Source organism: Sturnira hondurensis, unplaced genomic scaffold (genome assembly GCF_014824575.4).
Source record: "Sturnira hondurensis isolate 20B ecotype Veracruz unplaced genomic scaffold, ASM1482457v3 Scaffold0008640, whole genome shotgun sequence".
Lineage (NCBI taxonomy): Eukaryota > Metazoa > Chordata > Mammalia > Chiroptera > Phyllostomidae > Sturnira > Sturnira hondurensis.
In genome coordinates, this window is record NW_028081271.1 from 23375589 (window position 1) to 23400253 (window position 24665).

The 24665-nt window shown below is 37.9% G+C and overlaps 1 pseudogene; it reads right to left on the reverse strand.

Moving 5' to 3' along the window:
* Positions 1 to 1433: 1433 nt before the first annotated feature.
* On the reverse strand, positions 1434 to 24665 carry LOC118993043 (sulfotransferase 1C4-like; annotated as a pseudogene).

Genomic DNA, 24665 nt, shown 5'->3' on the forward strand with positions numbered 1-24665 from the left:
GGCATTGCTCTCTCAAATTACACAGATAACAAAATGTGGAATTACAAACCAAAGTTGCAATACTACTAGCTTTAGATTTTTGTTTTTCAAAACACATTAGTTTTAAGTCACATAGAAAACAAAACTATTGTTACAGTGTTACTGCCTGAGTATTTACCTTGATTGAATAAATGATACTTTCTTTATATGGCTTTGAGTTACTATCTAATGTCTGTGGGGGCAACTTTGCGGCGAAGGTCCATCACTCCCTCTTTGTTGCAGCCACCAAGTCCTCCCATGATGGCCTCCCAAGTGATTGTGTCTGGTTTAGGTTGCCCCTCCTCTGAGGATTCATACCCATCTCTGAATAACCAACCATGTATTGGGGGCAGGAGAGGAAGCAGAGACAAGCTTTGTCTCCTTGTGGCTGGCATTCTGGAGGTCGCTCATTCAGTCTTAGCCATGGGGAGCAGTTACAACTCCTGAAACCAGGCAGAGCGGTTCCCAACAAATGTCTTTTGATTTCATCCTGCAGAACTCCCTTGAGCATCTTGTGGGATAGGCCTAATGACAACAGACTTCCTCAGCTTTTGTTTATCTAGGAATGTCTTAATTTGTTTTTCATTTTTGAAGGACACTTTTGCTGGTTATAAGATTCCTGGTTCACAGGGTTTATTTGTTTTTTTAGCATTTTGAATATATGAAAAATATGGAACTTATTTATAAAAATTATGTATTTATTCTTACATGTTTAAACTTCAGTCACCTTCAAAGTACAGCGGTACATTGGTACTCCTCCTTAATTTGGTCCATGACTTGTGATGAGTGTCAAAACCAATTAGGACCAAACACATTTTTCTCCATAATAAATAATGTAATTAGAAGTAATTTGTGAAAGTTCACAGAACTTGCACATTTTACTAGGCTAATATTAAGTAATACTAAGTAATGATCTAATGTTTTGTAACATAGATCCTTAAAACTAAACAGAGATGGACTAGAAAAAACCAATTAACTACATAAAAATAAGATAAAAATTCCCTTGTACTGAGAGGAGTTTCTGGAATAATGGATGGCAGGGAGGTCAAGGAGTCTTCTTTCAAGACAATTTCAGTTGATTTCTCAGGGACTTATGTTCTTTTTCCCTTGGATTCACTGAACTCTGTTGGAGACTCAGATTAAGGGAATTTCAGTAAAAACTTATAAAGAGAAACTTGTTTTTGTCTATGTTTCAAAATGTTTTTAAAGTATGACACTGTTCATTAAACAGGTTCCACATTTCAGCTTGCTAGAGCTTTGTGTGGGTCATATTTATGTACAAAGTTTTGAACTTCAACCCATTTGCTCCACATTTCTTTTATCAGTGAATTAGATGCTACCTCCCTTCCCTCCTCCTCACCTGAAGAAATTTCCTCAGTGACTGTCTGTTGCCGCTCCTTTTGAAGTTCCTGCTGCTACTCAGTGCTGACCTCTGCTTTGTGCTCCTCCCTTAACTCTTCCGCATCTTCATCATTGACCTCCAGGCCAATGGACTTGACCAGAGACACAATATGCTCCACTATTGGGCTACCACAATCATTCGCAAAGCCTTCAAAGTCTCTTGGAGTTTCAACTTCTGCCCATAATTTCTTCCAGGCAAAGTTCGTGATCTTGTAAGAGACTATATTCACACTAGGCTTCAGCTATGAGAGTATGATGGTGGAGGACATTAAAATGGTCCTTCCAAAATTCTCTGGCCATCCACTGTATCCAAGGTTACTTCAAAACACCTCTGGGAGAGGACATTTGTATAGAGTTTTTTGAAGTTGGAAATAATCCCCTAGTCCATGGGCTAGAGCAGAGAAGTCAAGTTAGGGAGCAAGAACTTTACAGTTATGAAATTGAGCTTCTCCAGTAAGATGTTCTCCAACCCCAGAGAGTGAGCAGGAGTATTGTCCATAACTAACAAAGCCCTCAGAGGTTGTTCTTTTTCCTGCAAATGTTTTTTATACTGGACCAAACAAATTCATTCATCCACTCGGTAAAGAACTTCCTCATCAATCAAGCTTTAGTATTGGCCCTCTACATCACACTTGACTTTTTATTACACTCTCTCTCTCTTGAAAAACTCAAGGATTTTCACTGTAATGCACTAGCAGAGGCTTAAATTTTAAATCCCCACTAGCATTCCCACACAACAGAGTTAGCCTGTCCTCGTCGGCTTGTGCCCTGCTAATTCCTTCTCCTCTTGAGTGATGTAGGTTTAGTTAGGCATTTTCTTCCACAACAAACCTGTCGTGTTGCACTTGAACACTTGTTGGGAGACAAAACCCTCATCCACTACATACTCCCTAAACTCAGTGACATATCTTTCAGCAGTTTCTTTGTTGGCACTGGCTGCCTCTCCATGGCTTGCCACATTATGAATGCCAGTTCTCTTTTTAAATTTATCAAACCATCCATGACTGGCTTTAAACACCTCAGTGATCTCACCACTTGTTCAAAGCTTGTCTTTTAACAGATCAGCATGTAATTGCCTAGCTTTCTTGCAAATATTATGTCAGAAATGCTGTCACTCACTGCTTTTTATTAATCCAGATGTAAAGGAATTTTTAAACTTTTTCTAATGTCTGAATGTTGCTCTACACTTTTACACAGACTTTACAAATTTAGCAGTACTTGCTTCTTTAATTGCTTCCTTATTTCTCACTATCATCAAGATCATAGCTCTAAGCATCTTGAAACTAAGAGTGATATCAGTCACACTTATACCACTCTTATACTTAGCTATGATATCTTTTTGTTTGTTTGTTTTTGATCATGTTACTACTAACTGCCTTTTAAGCTTGGTGGTATATTTTGTAACCCATGATTAGTACTTAAATGCACAAAAATACAAGACAGTAACGATGAGTATGTTGGGATTCTGCACTGCTCCTGAGCTACCATGAGACTGACTCACTGACCTTGGCTTACTTCGTAGAGAGGGGTGCCAAGTGGCAAGCAAGCAACAAATGATGAAGCATTTTCTTTGTCTGGGCAGTGTTGCGACTCAAAAGTTCTAGCAAGTGCAATGAGTTCTGAGCAAGCACGGAATGCTGAAACATTTTTTTCTCACCAAAATGTGACAAGTAAAGTGTTTGATTAGGTCTGAAGCTGACGAGTACCAAGGTAAGACTATACTCTTCATTTAATGCAATACATTCTTTCCACTGCTCAAAACATTTAAAAAAAATTCATTGTTGTTCAATTACAGTTGTCCCCATTTTTCCCATTACTTTCCTGTGTGTACCAACCCTACACCTGCCACATTATATTCTTCACCCCCATTGTCTTTGTCCATGGGTCCTTTATATATGATCTTTGATTTGACCCTTCCCCTACTTTCCCCATTATCCCTCTCCTCATCCTTCTGGTAACTGTCAGTTTGTTCTTTATTTCCATGTCTCTGGGTCTACTTAACTCACTTATTTTGTTGATTAGGTTTCAATTATATTAAGATCATATGGTATTTGTTTGTCACTGCTCTAATTATTCCATTTAGCATAATACTCTCCAAAATAATCCATGCTGTTGTGAAGGGTAGGAATTCCTTCTTTCCTTTTGCTGCATAGTATTTTCACTATAAAAACCTTTTTAATTTATTTTTAGATTTTATTTTTTTACTTAGATTTTATTTATTTAATTATAGAGAGAGGGGAAGGGAAGGAGAAAGAGAAGGAGACAAAGAGCAATGTGCAGTTGCCTCTCCTGAACTATGTGTTGTTTGCTGCTTTATGATGCCCACTGTGACCCGTGTGAAGTGGTATCTCATTGTGATTTTAATTTGCATCTTTTTGATGGCTAGTGATACTAAGCATCCTTTCATATATCTCTGTGCCCTCTGTATATCCTCCTTGGAGAAGTGTCTATTCAGGTCATTTGCCCATTTTTAATAACACTGTTTGTATTACTGGTGTGGGTCCTGCAAATTCTTTGTATATATTGTAGATCAAATACTTGTTTAAGGTATCCTTGGCAAACATATTTTCCAATGTGGTTGGTTCCCTTTTTATTTTGTTGATATTCTTGTTGGCTGGTCAGAAGCTTTATAATTTGATGAAGTTCCATTTGTTTATTCTTTCCTTTATATCTCTTACTCTTTGGGACATATAATGAGAATATTGCTGTGAAGAGTATCAGATTTTCCTGCCAAAGTTCTCCTGTATAATTTTTATGGTGTCAAAACTTTTATTTAAGTCTTTTACCCTTCTTGAGCTTATTTTTGTGTATGGTGTAAGTTGGAGGTTGAGTTTCACTTTATTGCATGTAGCTGTCCAGATCTCCCAATGCCATTTGTTGAAGAGACTACTTTTACTCCATCTTATGCTCCTGCCCTCTTTCTCAAACATTAATTGACTGTAAAGATGTGGATATATTTCTATGCTGTCAATTTTGTTCCCTTGATCTATGTGCCTGTTCTTATGTCTGCCAATAACAGACTTTTGATTAAAGTGGCCTTGTAATATGGTTTGATATCAGGTATTGTGATTCCTCCTACTTTGTTCTGTTTTTCAAAATTGTTAAGGTTATTCATGGTCATTTATGATGTCATATACATTTTTGGAATGTTTGTTCTGTATCTGTGAAATATGCCATAGGTATTTTCATAGGGATTGCATCAATACTATAGATTGTTTTGGGTAGTATGGACATTTTGGTGGTGTTAATTCTACCCAACAATGAACATGGTATATGCTTCCATTTATTTGTGTCTTCCATAATTTCATTCTTCAAGTACAGGTCTATTACCTCCTTCATTAGATTTATTCCAACATACTTTGTTTTTCTTGTTGCTATAACAAATGGGATATTTTTCTAATTATAGTTCCTAATATTTCATTGTTTGTGTGCAGAAATCCTTCAATTTCTGAATATTTACTTTTTACCCTACTGTTTTGCTAAATTCACTTATAAGACCATGTAGTTGTTGTTGTTTTTTATGGATTCTGTAGGGTTTTCTATATACACTCTCACTTCATCTGCACACTGTGACTGTTTTAATTCCTCCTTTCCAAATTATATTCCTTTTATTCCTTTTTCTAATTGTTGTTGCTAGAACTTCCAATACTATGTTGAATAGAAACGATGAAAAAAGACATCCTTGTCTTGTTCCTGATATTAATAGAAAAGGTTTTCATTTCTGACCATTGGGTATGATGTTGGCTGTAGGTTTCTCCTATATAGCCTTTATTATATTGAGGCATCCTCCCTCTACTCCTACTTTGCTGATTATTTTTATCTAAAATGGGTGCTGTGCTTTATCAAATGGTTTTCTGCATCTATTGTTATGATAATGTTTTTGTCTTTTCTTTAGTTTATTTGATGTATCATGTTTATTGATTTGTGAATATTGTGCAATCATTGCATCCCTGGGATGAATCCCACTTCTTCATGGTATATGATCTTTTTAATGTATTGCTGGATGCAGTTTGCCAATATTTTGTTGAGGATTTTTGCACCTATGCTCATCAGTGATATTGGCCTAAAATTTTCTCTATTTGTTATGTCTTTATCTGGTTTTGGTGTTAGGATGTTGCTGATGTCATAAAAGGAGTTTAGGAGTTTTCCATATCCCTGGATTTTTGGGTAATAATCTGACAAGTGTAGATGTTAGCTCTTTCTGAAAGGTCTTGTAAGATTCTCCTGTGACTATCATGTCTAGGGATTTTACATGTTGGGAGTTCTTTGATTACTGCTTCAATTTCATCAGTTGTTATTGGTCTGTTTAGGCCATCTGCTCTTTCTTCATTTAGTTTTGGAAGATTACATTTTTTCTAGAAATTTGTCCATTTCACCCTGTCTTTCAAATCTCTTAGCATATAGTTCTTTGTAGTAATTTCTTACAATCATTTGTATTTCTGTGGTGTCAGTTGTAATCTCTTGTCTTTCATTTCTGATTGTGTTTATTTGGGTCCTCTCTTTTTTTCCTGGTGAGTCTGATTAAAGGCTTGTCAATTTTACTTGTCTTTTCAAAGAAGCAGCTTCTGGGTTTATTGATCCCTAGAAGTGTGCTTTCAGTCTCTATGTCATTTAATTCTGCTCTGATCTTGGTTATTTCCTTCTTTCTATTTGCTCTGGGCCATCTTTGTTGGTGTCCCTCTAGTTCTTATAGATGTAAGGTTAGGTTGTTTATTTGAAATGCTTCTATCTTTTTTAGGTAGGCCTGTATTGCAATGAACTTCCCTCTCAGGACTTCCTTCACTGTGTTCCATAAGTTTTGGATTCTTGTGAAAACATTTTTATTTGTTTCCAGGAAATTTTTGATAACTTCCTTAATCTCATTTTTAAATATATTTTATTGATTATACCATTACAGTTGTTCTATTCCCCCCCTTCATTCCCCTCCACCTGCACACTCCCTCCCCCACCATTCTCCCCCCCCCTTAGTTTATAACCATGTGTCTCAAGTTCTTTAGATTCTATATTTCCCCCACTATTCTCGCCTTCCCCCCCTATCTATTTTCTACCTACCGTCTATGCTATTTTCTGTGCCTTCTCCCCCCTTCTCCTCCTCCCACTCCCCTGTTGCTAATCCTCCATGTGTTCTTCATTTCTATGGTTTCACTCCTGATCTAGCTGTCCTCTTGGTTTGCTTTTGTTTTAGGTGTGGTTGTTAATAACTGTATGTTTGCTGTCCTTTCACTGTTAATATTTTTCATCTTCTTTCTCTTAGATAAGTCCCTTTAACATTTCATATAATAAGGGCTTGGTGATGATGAACTCCTTGAACTTGACCTTATCTGAGAAGCACTTTATCTGTCCTTCCATTCTAAATGAAAGTTTTGCTGGATAAAGCAATCTTGGCTGTAGGTCTTTGGATTTCATGACTTGGAATACTTCTTTCCAGCCCCTTCTTGCCTGGAAGGTCTCTTTTGAGAAATCCGCTGACAGTCTGATGGGTACTCCTTTGTAGGTGACTGTCCCCTTATCCTTTGCTGCTTCTAGGATTCTCTCCTTCATTTTGGTCTTTTCTAATGTAATTATGATGTGCCTTGGTGTGTTCCTTCTTGGGTCCAACTTCTTTGGCACTCTCTGAGCTTCCTGGACTTCCTGGAAGTCTATTTCCTTTGCCAGACTGGGGAAGTTCTCCTTTATGAATTGTTCCAATACGTTTTCCACTTGTGGCTGTTTCTTTCCCCCTTCTGGTACCCCTATAATCTGGATGTTGGAACGTTTAAAGATGTCCTGAAGGTTCCTAAACCTCTCCTCATTTTTTTGAATTCTCCTTTCTTCATTCCTTTCTGGTGGGATGTTTTGTTCTTCCTTCTGGTCCATTCCATTGATCTGAGTCCCAGTTTCCTTTCCATCACTATTGGTTTCCTGTGCATCTCCCTTCATTTCAATTAGTTTAGCCTTCATATGTTCCTCTAATTTGTGACTATGTTCCTCTAATTTGTGACTATAATCTACCAGTTCTGTGAGCATCCTGATAAATAGTGTCTTGAATTGTGCTTCTGAGAGGCTGGCAATTTCTCGGTCGCTTAGAGTTATTGGTTCTGGGACTTTGAGTTCTTCTTGCACCATCTTTTGGGCTGTTCGTGCCTGTTCCATAGCAGGATCAGAGCCCTAAAGTGTTCACTAGAACAGGGCAACTAAGTTGCTGGGTTGTGACGTTGTATGTGGTGGCGGGGTCAAAGAGGGACAATGGCTTCCCGACTGCCGCCTGCTGCCTCAGCCCCCACCAGCACCACAGCCACCACTGTCACCAGGCCCACGCGTTTCGTTCCACTGCACACGAGTGTGCCACTGCCGTCAGCCCTCCACCACTGGGTTCGCCCCCTGGGGCCTGTGTGGTCCGTCTCACTGTGCGCGAATGTGCGGCCATGGTCAGTCTGCCCCACACCCAGACTGGTTCCAGGCTGCCTGTGCGCCTAGGTCGGGGGATCTGTCCTGCCCGACCCAGCTCCGCTGCTGGCTCTGCCTCTCTTACCGTCCCGTTGAATGGTTTGTAGTTGTCGGACTCCTGTATCATTCCGTTTTCTGGACTTTGGGTGTGTCCTAGTTCTCCAAACCTTTGTTGTGTTCAAACTTGGTTGTGGGAGAAGGCACAGTGTTTCCACCTATGCCTCCATCTTGGCGGAAGTCCCTTCATCTCATTTTTGACATATTCATTGTTTAATAGCATGCTATTCAATCTCCATGAATTTGAGTGTTTTTTATTTTTTTCCTTGGATTTAGTTTCTAGTTTCAGTCCCTTGTGGCTTGAGAAAACGCTTGATATGTTTCAATTTTCTTTAATTTGTTAAGGCTTGTTTTGTGTCCTATCGTGTGTTCTGTCTTTGAAAATGTTCCTGTACATTTAAAAAGAATGTGTATGTAGCTTCTTTGAGATGAAAGGCTCTCTATATATCAGTTAAGTCCATTTGATCTAGAACACTGTCAATGCCTCGATGTCTTTGTTCATATTTGTTTGGAAGATCTATCCATTTTTGACAGTGGGGTGTTAAAATCCTCTACTATAATAGCATTGCTTTCGGTGTCTTTCTTGAAGTCTTCCAAGATTTTCCTTATATATTTGGGTACTCATATGTTAGGTAAATATATGTTTACAATGTTTATGTCTTCTCGATGTATTCTTCCCTTGAGTTTTATGAAGTGTCCTTCCGGGTCTTGTTTTATAGCCTTTGTTTTTGTGGAGGTGACTTTCCTCGCAAGTACCTCAGCCACCACGGATGAGAGTAAATATGACTGAGACATGATGTGATCTGCTTGGGGAGGAGAAGTGGCCATTTTCCCAGAGAAAAAAGGCTGTGAGCAGTGGCCAGTTTCTCATGGGAAAAAGGCTCTAAGCTCTCTTTTCCAGAGGCTTTTATTCGATTGTTAATACACAGGAATACAGGGCAGAAAGGATCAAACAGTGGATAACATTTCAAAGAAATCTGAGGGCTTAGTCTGAGTCAGAGTCTGTCAGGAACAGAGTTTTAGGGTTTCTTGCTCGAACCCTTAACATATGAATGAAAGCACTCTTAGCAGATCAGATTTCACAGGTTTATCAGGAAGTCTCTGTGATGCCAGAATTTTTCTCTAGGACACACTCTAGCAAGGCAAGGAACTACACCTCTCCCCATCAGGTATTCAGGCTTAAGGGGATTAGAGCCAGGAAGCACTTCTCCCAGAGAACATGGGGACTTGGGCTCTGTCAAAGCTGGGGGGGGGGCGGGTTATCGAGAGTCTATTGCTCCCTTTTTGTTGCAGGCCCCCAAGTCCTTCCATGAAGGCTTCCCAAGTAATCGAGTCTGGCTTAAGTTGCCCCCCATCCTGCTGTGAGGGATCCTACCCATCACTGACTTCCGACCAAGCTTTGGGGGCAGGGAGATGAAACTGAGGCAGCTTTGCTACCAGGGACAAGCTTTGTCTCCTGTGGCTCGCATTCCAAAGGTCATCCCTCGCCCTTAGCCACAAGGAGTTGAGATATAATTCCTAGAACCAGACAAAGCAGTCTACAACATGTTTTGAAGACTATTTTGTCTGATATGTGTTGTTATCCCCTGTTTTTTTCCTCCTATCCATTTGCTTGAAATATGTATTTTTTTCCAACCCTTCACTTTCAGTCTGTGTAAGTCTTTTGTTCTTAGGTGGGCCTCTTGTAGACAGCATATGTGTGGGTCATATATTCTTATCCATTCAGCTACCCTATGTCTTTTGATTGGAACATTTAGTCCATTAACATTTAAGGTTTTATTGATAGGTATCTGTTTGTTTTTTTTCCTGTGTACCTGTGTTTCTCTCTGTTTCAGTCCTTTCCTTTCTCTTTTTATATTAGTCCCTTAGTCAATTTTGAAGGGCTTGTTTAATGAAGATATATTTTTTCAGCCTTCTTTTGTCTAGGAAAATCCTATTTCACCTTCCATTTTAATTAAGAGCTTTGCTGGGTAGACTAATCTTGGTTGCAGGCTTTGTTTTTCATTACTTGGTATATCCCTTGCCATTTTCTCTTGGATTGGAGTGTTTCTATTGAGATATCAGCTGCTAGTCTTATTGGATCCCCTTTGTATGTTACTTCTTGTTTCTCCCTTGCTGTTTTGAAGATTCTCTCTTTGTCTTTAATACTTGGCATTTTAATTATTACATGTCTTGGAGTTGGCCTCTTCGGGTTCATCTTGGTTGGGACTTTCTCTGCTTCCTATACTTTCATGGCTTTTCCCTCCCCAGGTTCAGAAAGTTTTTTGTCATTATTTTTTCAAACAGTGTTTCTTTCCCTTGTTCCTTTTCTTCTCTTTCTGGTTTTCCTATGATTCAAATATTGTTGCATTTCAGGTTATCTTGGAGTTCCCTTACACTATCTTTCTTTTTTTTTTTTTTAGTCTTTTTTCATGCAGCTGCTCTACCTAGGTGTTTCTTCCACCTTGTCTTCAGGCTCACTAATTCGGTCCCCTGCTTCATCCCGCCAGTTTGTATTCCTTCTAGTGTGTTTTTTATTTCCAAATTGTATTGTTCATTTCTTCCTGGTTTTTGTTTATACTTCTATTTCATTTTTCATACTTTTGTAGTAAGTTCTCACTCAGTCACTTGTAGTTGTCTGTGAGTTCCTTGAGCATATTTATAACTATTATTTAGAATTCTATGTCTGATAGTTTGCTTAGATCCATTTCATTTAGCTCTTTAAGTGGGGAGTCTTCAATTCCTTTTGGCTGCAGGTTCTTTTTTGTCTCCTCATTTTAGGTGACTCTTTTTGTTTGTTTCTGCACTTCCTGATGTTTAGCTTTGCTTGCTGTCTTTGTAGGGTGAACTTCTATTGTATGAATTCTATGGGGTGGTTTCTTTGATTTTCTTATCTGGGAGTTCTAGGTTTGCCCTTTCATCTGTTTGTATGGGCTCTTTTGTTGTACTTGGGTTTTCACTTTTTGGTGGTTTCTTTTTTTTGGTGGGTCTTCTCCTCTGTGAGTATACTGTTGTTTGCAGCTCCCACCTATTCTTGTATGTGGTCAGTGGAAGAAGGGAGGCAAAGTGGATTAAGACAATGGGACAATATTTTATGGGATTTATAATACCAACAAGTAGAGAAGAGATAGGTGATTCTTTGGATAAGTATAACATTAACCATGACATTTCACCCAAATACCCACTTTTAATAAAAGATGAAAGATAGATAATACTCTTTTGTTAGAGGAGGGGAGGATTTTCAGCTGAATCCAGAAAATAGAGTTTTTATGCAAGGTTAGATGATGAGATATAGTGAGAGTAAAGGATAGAAATTAGGTGTAGTGTGTCAGAGAGTAAAGTTAATCACAACAATAATAAAGGTCATGAATAAAGTGAAATGTGCTAAAATCAGGGAGGGGTGGTGTGTAGTATTTCTAATTGTATGGAAAAACTATTATTTATAATAGTACTGAAACAACGATAATATGGCAATAAATATTTGATCTGAATAACAAGAATAGGAAGTGTATGATCAAGAGTAGAGTATTATTGGAACACAAATGAGGTGAAAGAAGGAAAATTAAATTACAATGTGAAAGAAAGAAAACCAGTCAAACAATGCAATTAAAAAATAAAAATAAACAGAAAGAAGAGAAATAAAAATATTAAGAAAATTAAAGAAGTAAAAATAATAAAAAATAATAATAGAAATAAACAAAAAATGCCAGTTCTATGGGATGACAAAGTGAAATTTGTCTCAGTTTCTCAGTTTTGGGGGTTAGCCTTGTGCTCCCCCTTTGCACCTGTCTCTAGACCTTTCACAATTCTAGGTCTTATTATCTCACTTGGCTGGAAGAGAGCAAGGAAAGAAAAAATAAGCCTCCCGCCTACTTTAAATCCATTGACTGAGTTCTGCTGGTCTTCCCAGATGCCATAAGAAGAGGGGGGCTGGGCTTCACTCTTCTCCCTTCTTATGGTTTTGCAAGGATGGGGGTTGGGTCTGGGCTGCAATATTCACAGTTGCCCAGCCTCCAGCCCAGGTCCTCTTGTGAGCTGCTAGGCCCTCACTGTCCATCTGTGCCAGGCCTGTGCCTTTAATCCACCAATTCTTTGGAGGTCTGCGTGTTTGTGGATGTGCAAGGAGGTGCACCTCCTCCTTGCTCTTTGTGAGCCCACTTTGGCTGGACCCACACCACCAGGCTTCTGGGTGAGCAGCATGAATCAAGCTCCGGAGCATAGCTCAAATCAGTCTCCAGGCAAGTGGTGTTTGGAGCAGCAGGATTCAGCCACAGGGCCTAACTGCGCCAGTCAGCCTACAGGGAAGTGGTGGGACCAAGCTGCCAGACTAAGCTGCTGGACTAGAGCAATTCAGGAGCCGGCAAGTAGCACAAATCAGCCTCGGGGAGAGCAGGGAAAATCAGCTGCCTGGCAAGCCCTTGAGTCAATCGTGGTCATGTGTCTGGAATCCTATGTCAGGTGAGCAGCCCGAGCAGAGCGCGGGTTTGCACCTAAAATCACACTGGGGGTGAGCCAGCCATGCTGTGTGAGAGTTCCTTACAAAACAGCTGGAAGCCTTTTTATTATTTTGTATGTATTTTTTTTAGTAAAAACCTCTTTTTAAAATTTATTTTATTGTTGTTCAATTACAGCCATCTTTCTTTATATAGAATCATAATACTAACTTTTTTGCCCTAGTTTACTTCTTGCATCTCTGTACATGCAGTTTGCTCTTGAAAAAAATTTTTTTTCATTCAAGCTCAAACTTACTCTACAGGAATCAGAGGATATTGCTCAGGTGTAATAAAACACAGAGAATATGTACCACAGATTAGCAGACTTGGTGTATCGGAAGGGGTACAAAGCCTAAATACATTATTGTAATTCTCTGCAAACATAGAAATGATCTTGAATAGATCAAGAATATAATATGCTAATCTCTAGTTTCAAAAGACTTGAAGGGATAGGCCAAGTTAAGGCTACTTTGAGTTAGTCTGTTTGGACTAAGGTTAAATGACCAAAATGTATAGATTGTTTTTGCCTGCCAAGTGTAATTAGGTGGTTTGGAGGAAAGTAAGAGATAGCAACTTGAGAGCAAGGTCAAATGTCCAAGAGCCATGGGCTGAGCTCAAGCCTACTTTCCTGAGTTGTTTTTCAATGAAGCAGGACAAGCACAGAATTTGGTGTTCTGAGGACTGATGGTCAAAGTTGAACACAGCCACAAAATGTACCACATTAAGATCAGGGCCTATAGATCCTTGCTATACTCAATTTCAGTGGGGAAGCTTAGAAATATGATAGATGTTAGACTGAGCAAATGCATTGGGAGTCAAGTGGGAAGCTATAGTCAGCTTAGGGCCCTGTCTTTTTTTTTTTTTAAGATTTTATTTATTTATCTTCAGAGAGGAAGGAGAGAGGGAGAGAAATATCAATGTATGGTTGCTTTTCATGTGTCCCCTGCTGGGAGTTGGCCTGCAGGGAACCAGCCTGCAACCCAGGCATGTGCCCTGGCTGGGAATCGAACCGTGATCCTCTGGTTCGCAGGTCCGCGCTCAATCCACTGAGCTACACCAGCCAGGGCCCAGGGCCCAGGGCCCTGTCTTATTCAGAGTTTTTCAACAGTAGGAATGTTATAGCCATTTAGTGGACTATTATTAAACCTTACTTGATCATGGATGGGAAATGGCCAACATCTTACCAGTCTGGGCTGGTTTTGGGTCAGGTACTGGGTAGGACAGCCTTTAGTCAGCATGATCATAATAGAAATCTGTGGTGCCACTGTATCAGGAACAGAAAAGGAGAGGGTTTATTTTGAGCAGTTAAAAACCCAGGCTTAGGAACCATTGAAGTTATGTTTGAAACTAGAGTCCAGTATTTTCCATTTGAGTAACTTACTTAATACCCCCTAACTTTAGTTTCAGATTTCCCACTGGAATAATGCCACACTCAAAAGATTTTTATAAAAATAAAAGGCCTTGTCTCGTAGATCTTTCTCTGATGATAGAAATGTTTTATAATATGCATTATCCAAATGATAGCCTCCAGTCACATATGGCTACTGAGCACTTGAAATTTGGCTTGTACAAATGAGGAACGAAATTTTAATTTTATTTAATCTTAATTAATTTATATAGCTACATGGGGATAGTAGCTACTGTGTTAGACAGCATAGCTATAAATGATAGCTGTTGTAGAGACTGTTATAGGATGGACCCATGGGTGGGGCAACAAGATATGTTACCAAATGGACTCCTTTTTCCCCGAAGTCCCTTTGTACTAGGTTCACCTTGCCCACCACCCTTAGGAATTATGGCTCTCAATGCTAGGGTTTGGTATAAAGGAAAGGAACTATTTATTTAAAAGTTATACATATTTGGAGTAATGGCAGAATGTTGCTATTAAAAATCTTTAAATCCCTTAAAACATCCACAAACACACACAATCTTTCCTTTCCCTCTTTACCCAACCAAGCCAGTAAGGAGTGCAATTCCTCAGGAAAAAAAGTAGAAGTCTGTGGCTTGCCTAGCTTCCAGTTCTTCTCAGTAATCTGTGCTTGGCTGTCAGGCCTCCTACAATTCCCAACATCATCAACTATGTCACCATGATCTCCAGTTCTTAATCTAAAACTACATGGCACCTTCTCATGGCCCACCAGAGAGGGCTTTTTCATCCCTTTCCTTCCTGCATTGTCTCTCCTGCATTCTTTCAAACTGCTAAGAGAGAGAGGTCTGCGTGGCTACTGTATCTTGATAACCTTAAAGTCCCTTAAAACACCAACAAATACACAGTCCTTCCTATGCCTTTTGCCTGGCAGGTCAGTCTCAGAACATTCCAATCAGAAGTACCATCCTCCAGAAGAAAAAGAACATAAGTCCACAACTCAGTTCTCCTGGTTCCTCTCAGTCATTCGTGTTCAGTTGGGCAGGTCTCCTGCAGTCCCCAGCACTATCAGCTGTGTCACTGCAATCTTCAGTTCTTAATCCAGAACCATGTGGCACCTTCTCATGGCCCAAGAGCGAGAATCCTTTCACCTCTTTCCTTCCCACATGGTCTCCCATTGTCCTCTTTTATTGTCCTACACTGTCCCCCATCTCTAGTCCTGCATTGTCTCTCTCCTGCATTTTTTCAAACCACTAAGGGAGAGCTCCACATGGCCACTATATCTTGCTTTCCAGCTACCTAAACTGCATGATCAAGGAAGCCCTCTCTCTGATCCCCAAAGTGTGTGATTTCAACCCTTTGATGCAGGGGTTTAAATGCTGCACCAGGGTTTAAATCTGGTGTGAATCATCTTCTGCAATCCCATTTCCGAATCCTCCCATAATTGGCTATGCCTGCCAGCACTCCTGTATTTTTCCAGCCTTTCTAGACTGCCATAGTAGGTCTGGGCAAGCATGGACCTTTAGCCTGGAGCAAAGCATCTCCAAGCTCTCCTGCAGGTGCTGTAACCAGGGGGAGCTGCCTCCCATTTATATCATGGGTCTAAGTCACTCCCATATCCTTGATTCAAAGTATGGTCACAGCTACTTAACATATCCATGAAGCTAGCCAGCTGTTAGAAGTATGTAAAATAACCATTTTTGCGTATCAGGTATGAAGTTGTCCAACTGTTGATATGTCCAAAATAACTCAATGACTCTCCTCCATGTGTCCCATCCCCCAGTCCAGACTTGTGGGGTGGCAATATCCTACATTTTTGTATTTCCTGGATACCCCGAGTTCTGGACCCTATTTCAAATCTTTTGTTGGGCTGCACCCAGTTATTAGACTGCTTCGAATATAAAGAGTTAGCTTTTTAGAATTTTCTTGAGTGACATTTTTTCAATTCCTTATTTTTAGTAAGTTTTATGTTGCTTGCTGTGTAATAAATTGCAATGGATTTCTTAGAGAAAAATAAACAAAGAAAATTTACACAGTACAAGAAAGTACAATAAGTACAAGAAAGACATTCAAGTGATATCATATTTTAATATTAATTAAAATAACTATATTAAGTATAGAGAATTCAGAAGAACAAATGATTTCTTCATGAGTAGGAGGAAGGAGAGGGTTTGTCCTGCTTTTTGAAGCATGTTATACATTTTGGATAGATTGAAAGACAGAAAAAGAAATTTCAGGTAGACACACAGGGAAAATAAAACTAGTAGGGTAGGAACCTGAAAGATGTGATCAAGATTCAGTGAGTAGTGTTATTTGCTGATGTATGGAGGTGGTTTAGTTATAGCTGCCTTTATTTTTTTTTTTAGTTTTTTTTTATTGCTGTTTCATAGATAAAAGTCTTGAGATCTATCTTTCATGTAGTAAAAATTCAAAACCATTGAAAAATTTATAGCTAAAAAGAAATATAATCAGGTTTGGTTATAGAAAAGTAACCTTGGCAGATGTACAATGAACAAAGAAATGAATTAGGAAGCTTACATTAGTGTAGACAAGAGATAAAAGGTTTCTGAACAAGAGGGTAGCTATAGAAACCTAACTTCATAGAAGAAAAACTGACTGATACTGCTAATATATTGAAATGTGATTATGGAGTCATTAAAGGGAGTCAGAACATGACTCAATTATAGCACACACTGCAAGTAGAAGAGAGAGTCCAGTAAATAGGTTGTGGAGAGAAATGGGGATGAATGTATTACAGTATGAACTGAGAAGTGAATTGAAAGATTTTCATAGGGAAACAAAGTTGCTTGATGGTTACTTGGCTATCAAGAAATTTCTGGAAATAGTCACAGTTTACACATTTTAGTGATACATTAAAACAGCTCAGCCATGACTGGGCAGCTCAGTTCCTTAGGATGTTGTCCCCATACATCAAGGTTGTGGGTTTTTTCCATGGTCAGGGAACAGACAAGAAGCAACCAATGAATGCATAAATAAGAGGAACAAAAAACCAATATTTCTCCCTTCCCCTCTTTCTCTAAAATCAATAAAAAATACTTCATTTGAACTAATACTTAATCTGAAAACTTTAGTGTATTTTTATTTGAGGACTGAAGCATGTTTAATATGTTAACAAGCATATGATCTGTAAACTGAAGTATAAGCAACAATGTCATGTTTGTAACTAGTAATTTATTGAACCTGTCTCTCCACATTGCCATTCTGTTCCCACTTTCTACCTTACTCCCAAACTTTGCTAGCTCTATTATTTTCCTTTCAGAGTGAACAAAAGCAAACACAATAAACATCTAGTCTGAGAACTTGAATCCAATATCATGTGGTCTGGATAATAAAATTTCATTGACTATTACTACCAAATAAGCTGGATAATTAACTAAAATACTTTTCTCTCTTATAGAATTGGAAGTTGAAAGACTGGTATTAGCCATTTTCTTCTCATATTCTTCACCAAATCTCTCATTCTGGGCCACAGTAAAGTGATTGGATTCTTCCAGTCTCCAACCACCCCTGAAATAGTCACATGGAAGAGTCAGTAGCTGCTGGAGGAATTTGTATTTCTCTATTCCCCTGTTTTTGTATGATAATTTATACCTCACCCTCCAGGAGAGGCAGTATTGGACGAAACCTTTCTCTTAGCATATCACTTTCTCATCCTGAAGGGAAGAGATATTCTTGTCTGATTGTGAGAAAGGGAGAGCCTATTACTTACGGAGCCATATTCTTGGTGGGGGTAGGAGCTGTCAGGGAATAAGACCACTGCATTAAAACAACAAGTGTGTGGGGATGGAGTTTTTTTGTCTTTTTATTCTGCCCTCTTGCATATAAAAGCATGGTAAGTGCTTATGTTGATGGCCTCCATGCTGTAGACAGACCAAGAAAGGCCTGTTTCTGAGAGAAATCAGGGTACAATCTGAGGAAGAAAACAATTTCAATCCCTGTTACCTTCTCTCCATAGGGTTTACCATCATCTATTATACTGTGTATTCTTCTTATTTTGTCTATAGCTAGAATATAGTTTCCATAATGGAAGGGAATTTTGTGTACTTTGTTTACTGTTCTAAATACACCTAGAACTGTGCATGTCACAGAATGACCATTCAATAAATATTTTTGGGTGAATGAGTAACCATCAACTGGTTTTATAGAGCCATCTATAAAATTGATCCTTTGCTCCATCTGACTTAATTCTGTGTATTTTTACCTTATCATCTAGGACTCAGGAGAGAAAGTGAATAAGGAGGGGCCGGGGTTGGACACTAAACTACATTGTCCAATTGTGATTAAACATTGTTTTCATTTCATCTGTGGTTTCTTAAAACACTCTTTTGCCAGTATCATTTATTAAAGATCTTATTTTTATCTATAGAAATCTCCCCAAAGACTCTGAAATATTAGGCAGTTCTTCTAACATTATGACTAAAATAAAAGATAAAAATCTTTTCCCATAAATGGAGAAATAGAGTGGCTCATGATTTCAGTAGGAACTGATAAATAATTTTTCATTGGATTTAGCTTTATAACATCAAATGAAGTGTGATGGATAATTTTATCTAGAATATTATTATCTAGGTTCTTTCTAATAAATTCTCCCAGCTTATGAATCTCATGCCTCAGGTTCTATAATCACATTAAAAAGAAAAGTGAAAAGTTGATATAAATATTATAATTTTGAAAGAATATTGAATTAAATGAATAATAGTGATAAGTAATATCACAAGTTAAAGTTTTTAGAAGCCTTACCTCATAAATGTTTAAATTTCCAGAAATGACTCGTTTTAATATAGTGACACTTTTTTATTAATTAGAATTGTTACATTTTTCTTGCTTTAAGATGGAGCATCCATTGAGTATGTTGCCATGCAATGTGTGGAGAATGTGCCACTAAAGGAATGTGTCAAAACGTATTTTCAAATGTCCTGCTCAAGTGAGATATTAAAAGGATCTTGGCCAGCTAAATGTCTAACAGGCAGAGTACATAAACTAGTGATGAGAACAAAAATATTGCAGTAGCATGGGGGCAGACAATGTAAGTTCTGACCAAAAAGGGGATTTCTCTTGTTTTTGACAATGATAGAAGTGTCTACAGACACTGCCATGGTGGCAGAAGGATAGGAGAGGAGTTCTTTATACTCATGAGGCATGTAAGAGACACTCATGGCTAATAACTCTAGTGCCCTGCATGTCCAGGTGTTCAGGAGTCTCTGACAGGAACTTAGTTCCAATGTAGCCACTGTTTTCTTATCAGAGGGATACAAAATCCTGGAAAGATGTGGCCATGAGAAGTCCTCCATTTCTAGCTGGAGTGGTGAGGGAGCAAATATGAAGTTTACCCTAATAACTATCTCCAGCTGTAAAACCTTGGATATCAGAAGTGCTTAATTTAATTGACCTCACTGAGACAAGGAATCAGCAACAGTGCTGAAAACTGTGAGCTCTGTGTGACTACATGTGAGGAATATTCTAGAATATGATCATATAAATATTTAAAAGGGTTTTAGGGACTCTGAGGTTAGACTACCTATTTCAGTAAAATTTCTTTCTTCCATTCATAATATCTTTATGATCTACCCAAACAAAAACATGCCATTCCCAGAGACATGTCCTCTCTTTGACACTGCTATAATACATATGGTGGGGAAGCATCATCCAATGAACTTTTCCTCTTTCAAGTGTGACAGAACCCTTAGTTTGTTGCATCTCCTCATAAAAGAGCAAACTCTTCCCTTATATAATTCCCTATCATAATATTCTGTGGACAAAAAGGGGGCATATACTAAATCGGACAAGCTCCAGGGAGGTTTGTGTGGCAGCCTCACAAATTCAGGGACCAAAGGAACTACACGGTATGGTCAGAAATAAAAACTTCTTCACTAAAAACAGGTCTTGGTGGTCAGTAATGTACTAGGCTGGAATCTTCCCTGACTAAAGCCAGTCATTACCTTAACTGAGTCTATTGTCTTTTTTTTCAATTAGGACTTTGGAATATAAAAGTGACTTCCTTTTTTCCTGACTTCTCAAAGCACAATTAATCCACCAGAGAGGAGAAATCTCCTCATTGTTATCATAATCATGTTAATTACTGACTGATAACTATGCTGTATCAGCCAATATAAAAGAAACATATGTCTATCATTTTACTTTTTATGCAATCTCAGACATTCCCCTCCATTCCCTTGCTTTGCTTTCACCCACCTCCCTAATCTGTCACCAATAGATTTTATGTAAACCCCTAGTCCTCCACCTGTGATGGTAATGTATAAAATGAAGTGCAGCACTGCCATTCTCTGGAGCATTTTCTTAATCCACTGAGATTTTTCTTTCTGACAATTGTCATCAGTTTGGTTCAAATATTCAAAAATTCTTACAGGTTTGGGTGTTTCTTACGTTGACGAGTCCCTAATTGAACATTAGTATCTGTGATTCTGTGATTAAATAACTCTCTGAACTTAAATAGTGCATATATCTAAAAGGTATTCCTCAGCACATGGTCAATGACAATCTCTTATTGTGTGCTTTCCTGTTATTCAGTTTTTCAGTGGACTCTGTGGTGTCTGAATGCTTTTGTATCAAGTAAACACAAGAAGAGAGGGAATTTTATACTGATAACTGTGTAGGTTGTCCTGATAGCTCTTTAATCATGGTTCTGAGAACACCAGAAATGTAGTAACTTTTCTGTTTTGAAAAACCATAGAATGTAGTCTAAAACAAAACAAAAGAAGAACTAATTGATACCAGAACAGACTGATGGTTGTAGGAAGCAAGAAGTAGGGAATTGTGAGAAATTGAGGAAGGAGTTCAAAAAGTACAAACTTTTATTTGTAAAGTCAGTAAGTCCTAGGGCTATAATGTACAGCATGGTGACTAGGGTTAATGATATTGTATTGCATATTTGAAAGTTGCTAAGAGAGTAGATCTTAAAAGTTCTAATCACAAGGAAATAATTATATGTGGTGACAGATGTTAACTAGACTTATCGTGGTGATCATTTGGCATTGTATACAAATATCAAATCATCATGTTGTATACTTGAAATTAATATATTGTTATATATCAATTATAAAAAACAGAAAATGATTTTGTGTTTTTCATACTTGATATTTTTAGGAACAATTAGAAAATCGCCAGCTATAATTTAGCCTAAGAGAAGTGCATCAAAACTATTCTGCACATGAACTTCCTAGAAATCTTGTAAAAGTGCCCACTGTGACTTAGCAGGCCTGGTATAGACTCTAAGAGTCCTTGCTGCTCATCTGTGAGGCATCTTTTGATTACCAAGGCTTTCAATAATAAACTCAAGAAGAGAGACTGTAATTCTTCATAGATATCTGTACTTAGTAGAGTAACAGCACGTACTAAGTAGATTATCATTTACAACTAGCTCCTGTAAACATCATTTCACTTAGGCCTCATAACAGAGCTCAGAGGAGTATATACTACTATTTCATTTTTTTTAATTTGAAGAAACTAAGTAAGTTTTAAAGATTTTAAGTGTTTTCACTAAGAAAAATCGTCAGTAGGTAATAAAACCAGAATTTGAAATCAAGAATTTTTTTATTTAATTATTGTTCAAGTAGAGTTTTCTGTCTTTTACTCCCATCCCAGCCCACCCCCCCCAGTACTCCCCACCTCCCTCCCATTTCCACCCCCTTTAGTTTTTGTCCATGTGTCCTTTGTACTTGTGCCTGTGAATCCTTCCCCTTTTCCTCTGAAATTATCTCCCCTCTCCCCCCTGCTCCCTGTCAGTCTGTTCTGTATTTCAGTGTCTTTGGTTATATTTTGCTTGCTTGTTTGTTTTGTTGTTTAGGTTCCCGTTAAAGGTGAGATCATATGGTATTTGTCTTTCACCGCCTGGATTATTTCACTCAGCATAATGTTTTCCAGTTCCATCCATGCTGTTGCAAAGGGTAGTAGCTCCTTCTTTCTTTCTGCTGCATAGAATTCCATTGTGTAAATGTACCATAGTTTTTGGATCCACTCATTTACTGATGGGCACCTAGGTTGTTTCCAACTCTTGGCTACTGTAAATTGTGCTGCTTTGAACATTGGGGTGCATAGGTTCTTTTGGATTGGTGTTTCAGGATTCTTAGGATATACTCATAACAGTGGAATTGTGGGGTCAAAAGGCATATTCATTTTTAGCTTTCTTAGAAAATTCAATACTCTAAGCATTAGCACTTTCCATTAAACCACAATTACTTAGAACTGTTTCTTGAAACTGATGTTGTTACTCAAGTACTAATGAAAAAATGTGGTAGAAAAATTTCTTTCTAAACAGAATTTTAATAATAAATATGCCCATAAGGAAAAGGCATACCATGCCACGAAGCACCAAGAAGTTGCAGGTGAGACTATGTAATATATAAACTCATGACATCCCATGTACATTTGGATACATGGACAACTATAGCCAATAAGATGCAACAATTTTCTGTTCTTTGTTTCAATCTGTGAGTTCCTGATGGGTTCTATGCACCATGACTTAAGTATTTTATGATCAAATATGACATATTAGGCATCACTGCCCCTCACCGTCTTCAGGTCCTCATAGAAGAGATAGAGAATTCAGTGTTGGTCTTTAGCTTCTCACCATCCTTCAGCATGGTCATACAAAGAGCCCCAGCACACTATAAGACAGGATGTGAAACAGGGCAATGAGCCGCATGAGCTCAACCAACAAATACTACATCAAAATGAGAATTCCTGAATGTCACATTGACTATTCCTTCACACCAAAGATGGCAGAGCCCGTGCTGTTCTCTGAAAAAAATTTCCCTATAATGATTGAGGATTTTGACAAAGGAAGGATTCAAAGCTGAATTTTTATACCTTTCCCAGTCAGAAAACTCTCAAAATACTCTTCCCATGTTCCTGGAGCAGGAAGTGCTTTTTTCATCCTTTGGAAATGGAAATAAGACACCATATTGTCCTTGGGATTTTTTTCTACATAGATTATCTGGGAATGGTAGGAGGAGAGGAAGAAATAGAAACAAGATTAGACCTTTTTATAATTATTACCTAAATTATGTTAGGACGGATACATTTTCTTCAGGTGTATTTTTCTGACGCTGCATTCTTGCAATCTTAGTGTTTATGGGAGATGAAAGGTTTCATGTTAGTTTGCATATCAGTCATTGTGAAGAGGTGAACTATTTTTCTTTAATAATAAGTGAAGTGTTTTAAGAGAAAATAGAATGAAGACCAGAGTACAATTCAGAATTCCTTTTTCCTTTTAACTTACATTTTTCTCTAGGAAAGATAGAGGCATCAAGTAGATGGGAAGATGTGTCTTCAGGGTCCCTGGTGAAGGCATTGCATTAGCTTGTTCTAAACCTGTAAAATTTGTTTTTTTTTAATTATTCCTCACTATTTTCTTCTATTTGTTTCAAAATAGTGCTGCCTAGATTATTGCAACCTTAGAAACACTTGAACAATTTTAATCAGTTTTTAAGAGCACTGTAACTGTCTTCAGATCTGATCTGAAAGAACATGCCTAACGTATCAGTGAATTTTTTTGGCTAGAACAATTTCTAACCATAAATAACAACAAACCAAATAAATAAGAACCTAAAAATTCAAACCTTTAACCACGGGATTACTTAGGCTCATCCTTGTGGAGTAAAATTAATTTCTAATTAGAGAATCAAAATTTAACATTTGTATACATCGCAAGTCCATTAGAAAATGGCTGGAGTACAGCAATGGCCAGATATAGATTTTTAAGAAAGACAAAGCCACAAAACTATCAATAATTGCTTGAATGCCTAGAATTTTGAGAAAGCTATTTGATATTAAAACATTTAAATATATATTTAGGAGTACATCTAAGTGAGATTATTACCAGATCCTCTGGATGAGATTATTCATTCAATGAAAAGAAATCACACATGAGGAGGTGCTCATCAACTTTTCTCAGCATCCACTATCTCAGCATCCATTATTAAGTCCATTATCTCCTGAGTCCATGGTGTTTCTTATTTTACATGGAAGATGAAGATGCATACACATTTAGTATACTACTTTCCTTAAAGGATGATCAAATACTTGTCAGAACATTTATGTGAATTTTGGTGCTGGATTCATAATGGGTCATAATGTTCAGAAAACATCATTCTTTATATAATGTTTCATAATAATATGAAATGTTTTTAAAAGATTACAATTTGAAGTAGACTTTATATTGATAAATACAGAGGTCATTTTTGTTTGCCACAATCATGAATTTGGATTGTTATCCTGTTGATTTAGCTGCATCGTTCTTTAGAAAGAAATGTTCATACCCTGAATCAGGAGACTTTTGAGGGCTTTTGAAAGCTGCTGAGGTGAAAACAGCATTGCAGAGCCAGAGATTCCCTAATTTGTCCCCAATTCAGCTCCGAGATCCCTTTTCTAGCTCATTCACACAAAGGAGCTTTTTACAAAATCTGCAATAAAGACTTGTTTGGGGAATAAATAAATAAATAACTCTAGCCTTTTTGTTCTTAAATGTTTTATTCACTCTTTTCTGCTGAAGTAAAAAATAATGTTCAGTACAGGAATAATTGAATTAATAAAAATAGTAGGTCACTGTAATATTTTATGTAGTTTCAGGTTCCACAGTGATTTTTTTAGTTTTATCATTCTTCCAAGTAAGCACTTTTCCACTCAAACCCAAATCAATTTCTTTATTAATGCATCTTTCCCTCTTACCTTCCTAACTCTCTTCTTTACATTCTCTGCTTCCCTTCCACCTACCTAACTGCTCTAGGATATGTAGAAATAAGTAGATCATCAGGCTTTGTTTGGAAGTCCCAGATCTGATCCAAGATGTCACAGGTGGGCGCAGGGTGAAGAATTCACTTCACTTAGTTAATGGTTAGGTGCTCTGTTCAATCAAATTTCAAATCCTCCATTTTGTTTAAGGCCAT